The following is a 14,676-nucleotide window of genomic DNA, read 5'->3' as shown; positions in this document are numbered from 1 at the left end:
ATGACTGGGTTGGCCAAAATGGGCGTTGGGGTTTTTCCATAATACCTTATGGAAAAACCCCAACACCCTTTATGGCCAACCAAATATTCGCAAAATGCAAATCAACACTACAAACAGGTATCACCTCACACCACTCAGAATGACCATCATCACAAAGTCTAAAAACAGAAATGCGGAGAGGGCGTGGAGAAAAGGGAACCCTGCTACGCTAATGGTGGGAATGTAAAATGCTACCAGCCACTCTGGAGAACAGTATGCAGTTTCCTTAAAAATCTAAAAAATAGAGCTACAGAGGATATGGCAATCACAACATTGTAAATCTGGTATACTCCATTATAAAAATAAAGTTAAAGTAGCCTAATGTGAAGTATTTAGGTATGAAATTCTTCATTATTTTTTATTTTTTTAATTTTAATTTTTTCTGATTTTTTTTTTGTTTGTTTGCTTGACAGGGTCTATTTCCAAATCGAAAAACAAGACTGTCCTTTTCCAAAAACCAGCCTTTAATTGTATCTATCAAGCATAGTGTTTGCTCTCCAATTGGTTATTTTAGGTTTTCCATTTTAAATTCGTCCTCCATTTCCATTGTTTAAAATTTTGTCTTCCATTCCTAGGTTCAATGCATGTTTTTTGTAATTAATACTTGTAATTTAAAACTTCAAGTTTTTACTGAAAAAAATAAAGCACAGCTGCCATAAGTGAAAAAAGACACAAGAAATGAAGTTATAGTAAGTGATAGATGGAAGAATGTATTTTCCCCATAGATAAGACAAAGAGTTAAAATCAATTACATACAAAGTTACCACAAATTAAGAAAAAAGAACAGAAAACCTGACAAAGGGCATAACAAAAACTCACATCTAAGGAATTGCAATTGTCAGTGAATTTCAAATTTATCCCTGACCTTAGCTAAGCCATAAGAAAAGAGCATTTTAAATGACTTCCAATCACTACTTTTATACAAATTTTTAAAAATTGTAGCATGCTTTACCTGGCACAAAATGCACCTCTTTCACAACAGAAACAAGCAAATACCCTTCAAGATGAAAGGCTAAGCACACCTCTTTGTGCTTCTTTCATAGGATATAGGGTCTTGATTGGATAACTGCAATAGCATGGATTCTATGGAGGAGCCATTTCACCCATCAGCTTACCTTTTTCCCAATTAATCAAATGATCTAAGATGCTGGTGGGCTGAGAAGACTCCTTCAAGGAGAGACTGGTGACAAACCTTCGTTATATGTTAGTTAACCATCATGTACTGGTGTGAAACACTAGGAAATTGAAGACTTGTGTTCCCCTGGCTGTTGATGGCGGAGTTTTCGTTAGGAGGGAAGGCCCCTTCTCAGCTACCACCCACTTCATACTAGTGTTTCCCAATTTCCCTGAGCGTGAGAATTCCTGGGAGCCATGTTGGAAGCACAGTTCACCTGGTGCTTCACGGAAGACTCAGCAGCAGGACCAGGAGTATGGACTTTTCACAGCACGAGGGGCTTCTTAACATCAACAAAGACTGGGGAAACACTCTTCAAATCATTCACTCTGTGCTGCTTTATTCACAGCTTCATGGGTGTATGAATGAGGTACAAAAAACTGCACATATTTAAAGTATACACTTCAATGAGTTTTGTCATATGTATATACACAGTAAAGCATCAGCCTAATTAAGATAAAAAACATACCCATTGCCCCCAAAAGTTTCCTCATGTCCCTTTGTAATACACACCTCCCTCCTTCCCATCCCCAGGCAACCACTAATCTGCTTTCTTCCACTAGAGATAACATTGCATTTTATATGAATGACATCTTTCTGTATCTGGCTGCTTTCATGCAGCATAAATATTTTGAGATTTATAAGGACATAAATAAATAGCTACAAGGATACACTGTACAACACAGGAAATACAGCCAGTATTCTAAATAACTTTTTCTTTTTCTTTCTTTTTTTTTTTGGCTGAACCACATGGCATGAGGGATCTTAGTTCCCCGACCAGGGATTGGACCCACGTCCCCTGCAGTGGAAGTGAGGAGTCTTAAACCACTGGACCAGCAGAAAAGTCCTAAATAAATTTTAATGCAGCATAATCTATAAAATTTTGAGTCACTATGTTGTACACCTGAAACTAGGATAATATTGTAAATCAACTATACCTTAATAAAAAAAAAGAACACCATTGTGACCACCATCCAGGTGAAAATTTTACTTTTCCATCCACGGCAGAATACCCTCCCTGTGCCCCATCCCAATCTCAACCACCTCCCTACTTCCAAAAGGACTCGTTGTCCTGATTTTTATAGTCATTACTCTCCTTGAGTTTCTTTATAGTTTTTATCATCCAAGTGTGCTCTCTAGAACCTACAGTTTAGTCTTGCTCATGTTGTTGATGTCTTTTAATCCTCTCTTAGCCACTAAGTTCCTTCTCCATCCCTTTCTCTTTCTTACACTGTATCCATGGAAGAACCCGAGCCCTTCCCCCATGGGATTTTCCAGTAAGAATTTTGCAGACTGTGTTCTCAGGATCCAGTTCAACTCATCCCTCTATTCTCTATTTCCTGCAAATTTTCAACTGTATTCAGAGGCTTTACCAGACTCGGATAAATATTTTTGATGAGACTCTAGGTATTGATGTGCTCTTTCATCAAGGGGCACATAATCTCAGGTTGTCTGTCTTTACTGAGATGTCAGCAGGGATGATGTTCAATGCTTACATTCACTAATCCATTTGGGGGTGAAAAATTATGATATTCTAATTACATCATTTCTTTTTATTTATCAGCTGGATTAATCTAATAAAGAAATACTTCCCTTCATCTACTATTCATCACCCAGTAGAACCATTCATAAAGGAAAGGCAGATTAGATGCTTCTTTCTTTTCATTTATTTTTCCGTTATCAAGATAATAAATTTCTACCCTGTCATACTCCAAAGATGATGAATTAATTTAAACACACCGGGATGAAGTGAAGAATTAAAACATATTTGACAGATTTCAATACATGGCCGTTATTATATTTGTTGATGTTCACACTGTCCCATCTTTTACATGGTGGACCCTCTTCAGGTTAACTCTTAAGTCCTTTTGACATGCCCCTAATAGTCTGAATACTTCCTTGATTTGGCAAGATGTTTCAAGCTCATCTTGTATATTTCCTTCCCAGGACTAGAATCAGTCATTTCTCCAAGAAGCCTTTGTTTCCTTTAGTGGGAAATAATATTGAATATTAAATACTGAACATTGTGAAGTTAGGAATCCTCTTTGCTTCTGGTTTGATCACTGTTTCTAGTCTTTTCAGTGGGAGGAGATAAGATTTTACACATATGATACAATACTCTGGTAGGTTATACAGATATACCCAATTCAAATTGAGAACTGTAAGGTTTTTACTTAACCTCTTCTGTGACATCTGTATCTCCTTTCCTCCACACTGGGAAATCTGGTTCTCAAGGACACAGTGGAATAACTGAATTAGAATATCCAATTAGTCATTTGTTTCATCTCAACTGATGCACACACAAGTCAGATTAACAGTATCCATAATAGCATACAAGACACAGATGAAAGAAGTTGAAGAAGACAGCACTAAATGGGAAGATACTCCACCTCATGGATTGGAAGAATCAATATTGTTAAAATGACCATGCTACCCAAAGCAATCTAAAGATTTAATGCGATCCTTATCAAAATTCCAATGGAATTTTTACAGAAATAGAAGAAACAATCCTAAAATTCTATGGAACCACAAAAGACACCCAATAGCCAAAGCAATCTTGAGAAAGAATAACAAAGCTGAAGGAGTTACACTCCCTAATTTCAAACTATACTACAAAGCTATAGTAAACAAAACTGTATGGTGTTGGCATAGAAACAAACATATAGATGAATGGAACAGAGGGGAGAGCACAGAAATCAACCCATGCTTATATGGTCAGTTAATTTATCACAAATAGCTAAGAATATACAATGGGAAAAGGACAATCTCTTCAGTAAATGGTGATGCGAAAACTGGACAGCCCCATGCAAAGGAATGAAACTGGACCACTATCTCACAACAAACACAAAAGTTAATGGATGAAAGCCTTGAGTGGAAAACCTGAAATCACGAACATAGTACAAAAAAACAGGCAGTAAGCTCCTTGACTTCAGTTTTGGTGATGATTTTCTGGATCTGACTCCAAAACAAAGGGAAAAAAAGCAAAAATAAATAAGTGGGACTACATCTAACTAAAAAACTTCGGGACTTCCCTGGTGGTCCAGTGGGTAAAACTCCCTGCTCCCAATGCAGGGGGCCTGGGTTCGATCCCTGGTCCAGGAACTAGATCCCGCATGCATGCCACAACTAAGAAGCCTGCATGCCCCAACTAAAGATCCCAAGTGCTGCAACGAAGATCCTGCGTGCTGCAACTAAGACTGGGTGCAGCCTAAATAAATATTAAAAAAAAAAAAAAAACTAAACTAAAAAGCTTCTGCACAGCAAAGAAAACCATCAACAAAATGAAAAGGTCCATTGGAATGGGAGAAAATATTTTCAAATCATGTATCTGATAAGTGGTTAATATCCAAAATACATAAAGAACTCATACCACTCAAGACCAAACAAAGAGGCACTCTGATTTTAAAAAATGGGCAGAAGAGCTGAAAAAACCTTTTTCTAAAGAAGATATACAGGTGGCCAATAGGTATTTACGTGAAAAGATGCTCAACATCATTAATCATCAGGGAAATGCTAATCAAAACCACGAGATGGGGCTTCCCTGGTGGCGCAGTGGTTGAGAATCTGCCTGCTAATGCAGGGGACACGGGTTCGCGTCCTGGTCTGGGAAGATCCCACATGCCGCGGAGCAACTAAGCCCGTGAGCCACAACTACTGAGCCTGCGCGTCTGGAGCCTGTGCTCTGCAAAGAGAGAGGCCGCAATAGTGAGAGGCCTGCGCACCGCGATGAAGAGTGGCCCCCGCTTGCCGCAACTACAGAGAGCCCTAGCACAGAAACGAAGACCCAACATAGCAATCAATCAATCAATCAATAAAGTAAATCTTTAAAAAAAAAAAAAAAACACCACGAGATGTCACCTGTCACCAATTAGAAAGGCTATTATCAAAAAAGACAAGAAATAACAAATGTTGGAGAGGATGTTGAGAAAAGGGAACCCTTGTGAAGCGTTGGTGGGAATGGAAATTGGTGCAGCCACTATGGAAAAGAGTATAGCATTTTCTCAGAAAATTAACAGTGGAACTACTATATGGCCCAGCAATCCCACTTCTGGTATTTATCCAAAGAAAAGGAAAACACTAATTTGAAAAGATATATGCACACCTATGCTCACGGCAGCACTATTTACAACAGCCAAGATAGGGAAACAACCCATTGTCCAATGACGGATGACTGGATAAAGAAACTGTGGTACAGATATACAATGGAATATTATTCAGCCAAATAAAAAAATGAAATCTTGCCATGTGATAACATGAAAGGACCTTGAGGGCATTATGCTAAGTGAAATAACTCAGACAGAGAAAGACAAATACTGCATGATCTCCCTTACACGTGGAATCTTTAAAAAAAAAAAAGAAAAATCCTAGCTCATAGATAGAACAGACTGGCGGATGCCAGAGGCAGGAGGTGTGTGGGGTGAAATGACTGAGGGTGAAAAGGTACAAACTTCCAGCTATAAATAAGTCATGAGATGTAAGAAACAGCATGCTGACCATAGATAACAATATTATATCGAATACGTGAAAGTTGCTAAGAGAGTCGACCTTAAAAATTCTCATGAAAGAAAAAAAAATGTACTTATATATGGTGACAGATCTCATCTAGACTTATTGTGGTGCTTATTTCACAATATATACAAATAACGAATCCTTATGTTGTACAGCTGAAAGTACCATAATGTTATATGTCACCTATACCTGAAAAAAAAAAAAAACTATGATACCCTTGGAACAATAAAATATCAGAACTAGTTATGACTTCTGAAAACAGTTAAAACTTTTTTTGCATGAAATTCTCTCCTTCACTTCCCCATTTCTTTGTTTGTACCATATCTATATTCTCAGAACATAAAGCCATTATGAGATGGGTTGGGACGTGGGACCCTCTACCTGAGCACTTGTACCTGCACCTGGACAAACGTCTCCTCCAGCAACAGAATAGAAGGCAACTATAAGGGACTAAAAGTAGCTTCATGCCAGCCAGGTAGAGGCAATTAGGAACAATAAGATAGATACTAAAAGGCTACAAACCAACCGCCACTTCTGAGGTGCCAGGAGCAAAGGTAAGGTACTGCACATGATCCCTGCACACAGCACCACAAAGGGGGTGGACAGGATACCTAATCCACACCTCAGTCTGACTTACCAATCCTCCCCCACCCTCATCCCATTTAAGGAATTAGCCCCCATTGGAGAGCTAGCAAGGGCACCTGTTACTTGTTTTTATCCCTTGTGCTGCAGCATGAGTCCCAATAAAGGCTTGCCTGAATTCCTCGTCTGGACTCTTATCAATTTCTGTTGATTAAAGAGTCCAAGGACCCGAATCTGTATCAATTACATAGTATAACCTCGTTTTAACCTGCATTTAATCTAAATTTTAGAAGTAACTATATATTTACTGCTCACACTAATCTTTATTGCAATGTCTTTTTAGTTATTTGGGTTTCTGAAGCTGGTTCTTCAGTAGATTCCTCAAGGAGGGCTCCTGGAACACTCTCCTGAAACTGTAATAAAGACAGGGTCAGTATTACTGGTGTTTCCTTTTGCCCTCGGCTCCAATATGGCTCAATACGGGACTTTTAATGATTCTATCTTTATTTCAAAGTTTGATATTTTGTTCATCAAGGACTTTTTGGCATTGAATTTGGTCTTCGAAAAATTATTGCATTAAAATTTCAGTTATCTTGATTACTGAGTTGTTTGGTGCCCCTGAAACTTTGTGCCCAATGCCAGTGCCTTTCTCACCTCACCCTGGCTCAAGCATTGAGTTGAGCTTCTCTGTCCTTCCTCTTTACTGTTTCCATCGTACTTATTTTGATTACACACCTTATAATGGATGTCAATTGTGGGCTCCAGTCCCAGTGGAGCCCTGGGGGCTCAGTGGGAGAAGTCAAGGACTTTCAGGCCTTACCTTAGACCTCTGCCTCACTCACTGGTGGAGTGAACCTAGTCCTCCCAGTCTCAGCTGCAGCTCCCCGCCTGGCTCCTGCTCTTCGCAAGCTCAAGGCTCTGCTGTGGGTCCTCATTTGGCTCCTGCTCCGCGCATGCGTGGGCCTCTCCTGGGAAGGGGGCGGATGCGGGCGCATCTGCTCCTGTACTGAGCATGCACAGGGCCCTCAGGCGTCCAACTGAACTGTTGCTTCCTTCTCCTTTCCCAACACTCATGGTGATATTGGGCAGGTCTTATGGCTGTTGTCCACTTGTATTTTGTGGAACAGGGAGATACCTTGTCATCTAGTCTTGTAAATATTGCCCATGGGTTTTGTTTTTAATACCACTCTGTGTTTATGTGGGGATTCTTGAAGACAAAGACTATGCTTCCACGACAACTGCCATCTTCCCAGAATTCTTAAATTTATTTTATTTTTAAAAGGATACTTTAAAAGAAAGCAACGGAGAACCAAAATTATTTTCTACACACAGAAAGCTTAAAAAAAAAAAAAACTACATAAAAAAATCCACAAAAGAGTATTGTGGGCTTTCCTGGTGGCGCAGTGGTTGAGAATCTGCCTGCCAATGCAGGGGACACGGGTTCGAGCCCTGGTCTGGGAAGATTCCACATGCCGCGGAGCGACTAGGCCCGTGAGCCACAATTGCTGAGCCTGTGCGTCTGGAGCCTGTGCTCCGCAACAAGAGAGGCCGCGATAGTAAGAGGCCCGAGCACCGCGATGAAGAGTGGCCCCCGCTTGCCGCAACTAGAGAAAGCCCTCGCACAGAAACGAAGACCCAACACAGCCATAAATAAATAAATAAATAAATAAAATTAAAAATAAATAAATGAAGCAAATAATTAAAAAAAAAAAAAAGAGTATTGTTAGCTAAAGGCCTACGCATGTTCTCATTGTTAATAAGGGAGACTGCAACTGCCAAGGATGTGACAGCTCCTGGTCCAGGCAAGATGCAGGCCAGACAGTCCAAACACCCTTGTGCTACAAACACCCAGACGTGTGATGGCCTGGCCAAGCTCAGAAGAGAGAAAGGGAAAGGCCCTAGGAGTGAAGAGAGAAAGGAAAGCTGGGTGCAAGTTTGCGATCTAATGTTTCAACTGCCAGGTGAGGTTCCTGCTACTGGTCCACAGAACCAGGTGAGGGACTGAGTTTCACTGCCTTTTGATGGGAGAGGAGGCAGGGATCAGGGATGGACACACACAGAAAGCCAGGTCTGCTGGTGGACTGTGCCCCTAACAGAAGGGTGACTAGAAACATTCTACTCACTGAGGAAGCTTTACTGTCTGGGCTCTGGGTGAGCAAGAAAGAGACCCCCCTGAGGGGAAAGCTACTAGGCCTTTGCTATGGACTGAATATTTATGTCCCCCCAAGTACATATGCTGAAAACTTAACCTCTAAGCTGATGATATTAGGAGGCAGGGCCTTTGGGAGGTGATGAGATCAGAAGGCAGAGCCCCGATGAATGGGATGAGTGCCTTGTAAAAGAGGCCTGAGAGAGCCCCCTGGCTCCTTCTCACATGTGACAACACAGCAAAAAGAGGGCCACCTATAAACCAGAGGATGGTCACTCACCAGACACTAAATCGGCAGACACCTTGATCTTGGACATTCCAGCATCTAAAACTGCAAGAAATAAATTTCTGTTGTTTATATGCCACCCAGTCTCTTTGTATTTGTTATAGCAGCCCAAACAGAATAAGACAGCCCATGATTCAGGCAGCCAGTGTCTGATTATAAGGCCAGTGTCTGACATAAGTAAACGGAGGAACAGGGTGTAGGTGGGGAGTGCGGGACATTTTGTTTTACTGGGGTGATAAGTGAGGTCCATGTACTTTTCATTCTAAACTATCACTCAAGAATAAAAGCAAAATAAGAACATCTTCAGATAAAAAAGACTAAGAGAGTTTGCCTCTCTCAGGCTCTCACTGAGCGTGAGGAAAGATGTATTTAAGGAAGAAGTGAGTGAATCCCAGAAGGAAGGAGTGGAGTGTGAGAGACGGAGGCAGGAGATGGGGGAAAGCAGGTCTCAGTCAGACAGTCATCGACTGTGTGAAACCACAGTCATGGATTAGTAACAACAATAATCATGACTAATTAGAGGCATAAACCTCCGTGGTTCAGTGCTGTGTCCTGGCCATCACCTGCCACTCTACCAGAACTCAGGAAGCCTGAGCTGAGGTTGGGAGCACGTACACATCTATTTATATAATAATCATTTATATCTGTCTTGTAATAAGAATATATACCATGAACAAGTGGGATTTATTCCTGGAATACAAGAATGCTTCAACCTAAGAAAATGCACCAGTGTAATGCACTACATTAACAGAATGAAGTGAAAAAACATGATCATCTCAATTACTGCAGAAAAAGCAACTGAAAAATATTCAACACACTTTCATGATAAAAAATGCTCTAAAACTACGTTTGAAGGAGGGCTTCCCTGGTGGCGCAGTGGTTGAGAATCTGCCTGCCAATGCACGGGACACGGGTTCGAGCCCTGGTCTGGGAAGATCCCACATGCCGCGGAGCAACTAGGCCCGTGAGCCACAATTACTGAGCCTGCGCGTCTGGAGCCTGTGCTCCGCAACAAGAGAGGCCGCGATAGTGAGAGGCCCGCGCACCGCGATGAAGAGTGGCCCCCACTTGCCACAACTAGAGAAAGCCCTCGCACAGAAACGGAGACCCAACACAGCCATAAAAAAAAACAAAAAACAAAAAAACTACGTTTGAAGGAAATTACCACAACATAATTCAAGCCATATATGTAAAACGCACAGCCAACATCACACTCAATGGTGAAAGACTGAAAACTTTTCCTTTGAGATCAGGAAGCATGTAAGAATGCTGGGTTTTACCACCTCTATGCAACATTGCACTAGTATTTTTAGCCACAGCAGTTAAGAAAGATAGATAAATACATTAATTAATTAATATATGAATAAATCACTGACATCCACATTTGAAAGGAGGAAGCAGAATTATCTCTGTTCACACATGACATGATTTCATATGGAGTAATTTTAAGGATGCCACAAAAATCATGTTAGAACTAATATATGAATTCAGCAAAGTAACAGGATACAAAGTCAACGTTAAAAATCATGTGCATTTCTGTACACTAACATGATCCCCAAGGGAATCAGAGGTGTCCCCTGAGCCCTGGAGTGGAGAGCCACACAGTAGGACAATCAAGGAGGCCAAAGTGAGCAAGAGAAGTCAGAGCAGATGGTGAGATTTGATCTAGGAGATACCTGGGATCAGCTGGGTCCTGGCTGAGGGGTGCTATGAGAAGGCCAGGAGGTGTAAAGGGCCTGGAAGGTGAGGTGGCAGATGATTTACAATGACCTGCTGTCGGGACAGCTCTGGGAGAGTCCTGATTTCAGATACATTCTCAAACCTGTCAGATCTTGCTTCCCAAATGTATTCATTCAGCAGTATTGGCCTGTCTTCTTTGCCAAGTGCTGGGCTAGCGGTCTGTAATATACTGAAACCAAGGTGTAGACTCTGCTGCCAGAAAGTTGAGCATCAGTTGTAATGTAATACAGTGAAGGCTGTTGTAGGCAGAGTACCAGGTAATTAAAATCATAACCCATCTCTCTCCCATTAATTATTTTTATTAATTAATTAATTAATTAATTTTTTGGGCTGCATTGGGTCTGCGTTGCTGTGCGCAGTCTTTCTCTAGTTGCAGAGAGCACAGGCTACTCTTTGTTGTGGTGCGCGGGCTTCTCATTGCGGTGGCTTCTCTTGTTGCAGAGCACGTGCTCTAGGCGTGCGGGCTCAGTAGTTGTGCCTTGCGGGCTCTAGAGTGCAGGTTCAGCGGCGCACGGGCTTAGCTGCTCCGCGGCATGTGGGATCTTCCCAGACCAGGGCTCGAACCCGTGTCCCCTGCACTGGCAGGCGGATTCTTAACCACTGTGCCACCAGGGAAGTCCCTCTCTCCCATAATTATTATAACCATTATAATAATGACCCTGATGCTCCTTTAGGATAGACAGGATTTTAGCAAAGTTCCCCAGGGGGAAAGCAGACAGTGCTTTGGGGATAGGAAACATGTGGACCCGATCTTGGCTGTGCTGAGCAGGAGATCTCCACCTTTGACCGACTCCACTGAGACCTACTGCCCACCTTCAACTGTCTCCTAGGGCGTCAGGGACATTCTCACTGTCTTATAAGCAGACAACGTGCCACCCGAAGATTCACAGCACAAAGCAGGGGCAACGTGATTGAAAAATATCTCTAATATGTTACATAGATGATGAGAAGATGTTTTACATAAACAGATGTTTATAGATGGTTGGAGGGAGAGAGGAAGGGCCAGAGGTGGACAGACATGGGGAGGGGTTGGACACATACTGTTTTTTCAGTCCATGCCACTCTCTCATTTCGTCCCAGCTTACCCTTCCCCCTCCCGGTGTCCTCAAGTCCATTCTCTACGTCTGCGTCTTTATTCCTGTCCTGCTCCTAGGTTCTTCAGAACCTTTTTTTCTTTTTTTTTTAGATTCGATATATATGGACACATACTTTTAAATGCTTGTAAAGATCACAAGGGACAACATCCAGTCAGTGGCTCACCTTATATTTGCTACTTTTAGTGGATTTTCACTAGTTTCCAAATGAGATTGGAGAAGGAAAGCAAGCAAATATACCTTAAAGAATTCCTCTAAGTTTATAAAACACATTCTGATGAAGGCTAACTTGGAAATGACCATTTTTGAAGGGGGCAGTGTGTTTGTCAGAAGCAGCTACACACCGCCCTCTGGTGGCCTTGTGAGAAATGGGAAGAGTGCTGCAGGGCTCTATAGTTCTGTCAGCAGAAGTCAACATTCACACTTGCCCAACTTCACAGTCCTGCTGTTAGAGCAAACCAAATTCTGTAGATTCAGTGTTTCTGAGGGGTGCCTTCAAGTGGAAGTCATTGTCTGGACTATGACACAATAGGCCAATGAGCCCCTGAGTCAGGCCCTGGGTCCACAGCAGAGAATAGAGATGAGGTCGATGCCTCACAGGGAGAGGACCTGCAGGGAAAGGGTGAGAAAGTGCTGGGGTTCACTTGTCTACATCCCAGCTCTGTGTGTCTGGTTTGAAGGAATTGGTCTATCCAACCAATGTAATTTATGGCACTTTTCTGTTTAAATTAACCATACAACATTTTAGAAGACTATCACTCAACATATCTATATAATTTCATCCAAACTTATAGAGTTAAAAAATGAGATTAGCTTATTTACTGGTCACTTTTTCATTTAACATTAGTAATTATTCCATCCATTTAAAATTTTAGTAAATATGAATTTAATGGCTGCATTATATCCCTTAAGATACCTTGTACTTAAAGGACCTGCTTCTACAGCTCCTGCTGCATCTTCCTCCACAACCGTATCTTGCTCATCTCTGAAAGTGGAGTCCAAATCCTATCATCTCCAGGCAGCTTCCAAATCTAAAATCATCCCCTGAACTTCCAGATCAGGTTGTCTTTATCCTTTTCTCCCAGGATGGCAGGCACTTTATACCATGTCCTCTCTGCTTCTATGGATTCAGAGCTTCTCTCAGACCAAGACGCTGCTCAATCAATTCTCAGTTTAAACCCAAAGAATGGGAGAAAATATTTGCAAATGATGCAATTGACAAAGAATTAGTCTCCAAAATTTACAAACAGCTCATGCAGCTCAATACCATAAAAACAAATAACCCAATCAAAAAATGGGCAGAAGACCTAAATAGACATTTCTCCAAAGAAGACATAGATAGCCAAGAGGCACGTGAAAAGATGTTCAACATCGCTAATTATTAGAGACATTCAAATCAAAACTACAATGAGATATCACCTCACACCAGTCAGAATGGCCATCATCAAAAAAAATCTACAAACATGGGGACTTCCCTGGCGGTCCAGTGGTTAAGACTCCATGCTTTCGTTGCAGGAGGCACGGGTTCCATCCCTGGTTGGGGAACTAAGATCCCACATGCCACATGGCACGGCTAAAAAATATATTTTAAAAAATCTACAAATAACAAATGTCGGCGAGGATGTGGAGAAAAGGGGACTCTCCTACACTGCTGGTGGGAATGTAAATTGATACAGCCACTATGGAGAACAGTATGAAGGTTCCTTAAAAAACTAAAAATAGAGCTACCATATGATCCAGCAATCCCACTCTTGGGCATGTATCCAGAGAAAAACTTGGTTCAAAAGTATACATGCACCCCAATGCCCACTGCAGCCCTGTTTACAATAGCCAAGACATGGAAGCAAGCTCAATGTCCATCGACAGATGAATGGATAAAGAATATGTGGTACATGTATACAATGGAATATTACTCGGCCATAAAAAGAGAATGAAATAATGCCATTTTTCTAAAAATTTATTTAATTTATTTATTTTTGGCTGAGTTGGGTCTTCGTTGCTGTGCGCAGGCTTTCTCTAGTTGTGGTGAGCGGGGGCTACTCTTCGTTTCGGCGCATGGGCTCCTCATCGCGGTGGCTTCTCTTGTTGCAGAGCACGGGCTCTAGGTGGACGGGTTTCAGTAGTTGTGGCTTGCGGGCTCTAGAGCGCAGGCTCAGTAGTTGTGGCACACGGGCTTAGTTGCTCCACGGCATGTGGGATCTTCCCGGACCAGGGCTGGAACCCGTGTCCCCTGCATTGGCAGGCGGATCCTTAACCACTGTGCCACCAGGGAAGCCCCCGAAATAATGCCATTTGCAACATAGATGGACCTGGAGATTATCATACTGAGGGAAGTCAGGCAGAGAAAGACAAATATATCTTATGATATCACTTATATGGGGAATCTAAACAAACAAAAAAAAGATACAAATGAACTTATCTACAAAACAGAAACAGACTCATAGACTTAGAGAATGAACTTATGGTTACCAGAGGGGAAGGGTGGGGGGGAGGGACAGACTGGGAGTTTGGGATTGACATGTACATCTGCAATATTTAAAACAGATAACCAACAAGGACCTACTGTATAGAACAGGGAACTCTGCTCAATATTCTGTAATAACCTAAATGGGAAACGAATTCGAAAAAAGAATTTAAAAAAATTTTTAATGAAATTAAATTAAAAAAAATAAACCTAGGTGCAATAAAAGTATTATACTTAAAGAAAAATCAAATCTCATTCTACTCTCCACACAGTGCTTGGTGTATGATAAATACTCAATACAGATTTGAAAACACAGTAAATCTAATGAATTACTCCTGTTGCTGACAACTTTAATTGTCCATGGAAATCCATGCTCTCCTTCTTGGGGCACACAGCTGGAAGATCTCCCAACCTTCTTTGTGGCCACAGGACCGCTTTGTTGTCAATGGAGCAGGAGAGGAACTGATGTGTGTCCTTCCAGACCTGGCTCGTTTTAACCTCCCACATGCATTTCTCCTCGTTCTTGCCCCTTCTGCTCATGGATGCAGATGGGGATGAGGTCCTAGGGATGGTAGAGGCACAAGATGGGAGACTCTGGGATCCTGAACGACCACGTGAAGGAGTGCAGCCTCCTCAAAA

Source organism: Eubalaena glacialis, chromosome 1 (assembly GCF_028564815.1).
Source record: "Eubalaena glacialis isolate mEubGla1 chromosome 1, mEubGla1.1.hap2.+ XY, whole genome shotgun sequence".
Classification (NCBI taxonomy): Eukaryota; Metazoa; Chordata; class Mammalia; order Artiodactyla; family Balaenidae; genus Eubalaena; species Eubalaena glacialis.
Note: the sequence above shows the minus strand (reverse complement) of the source record.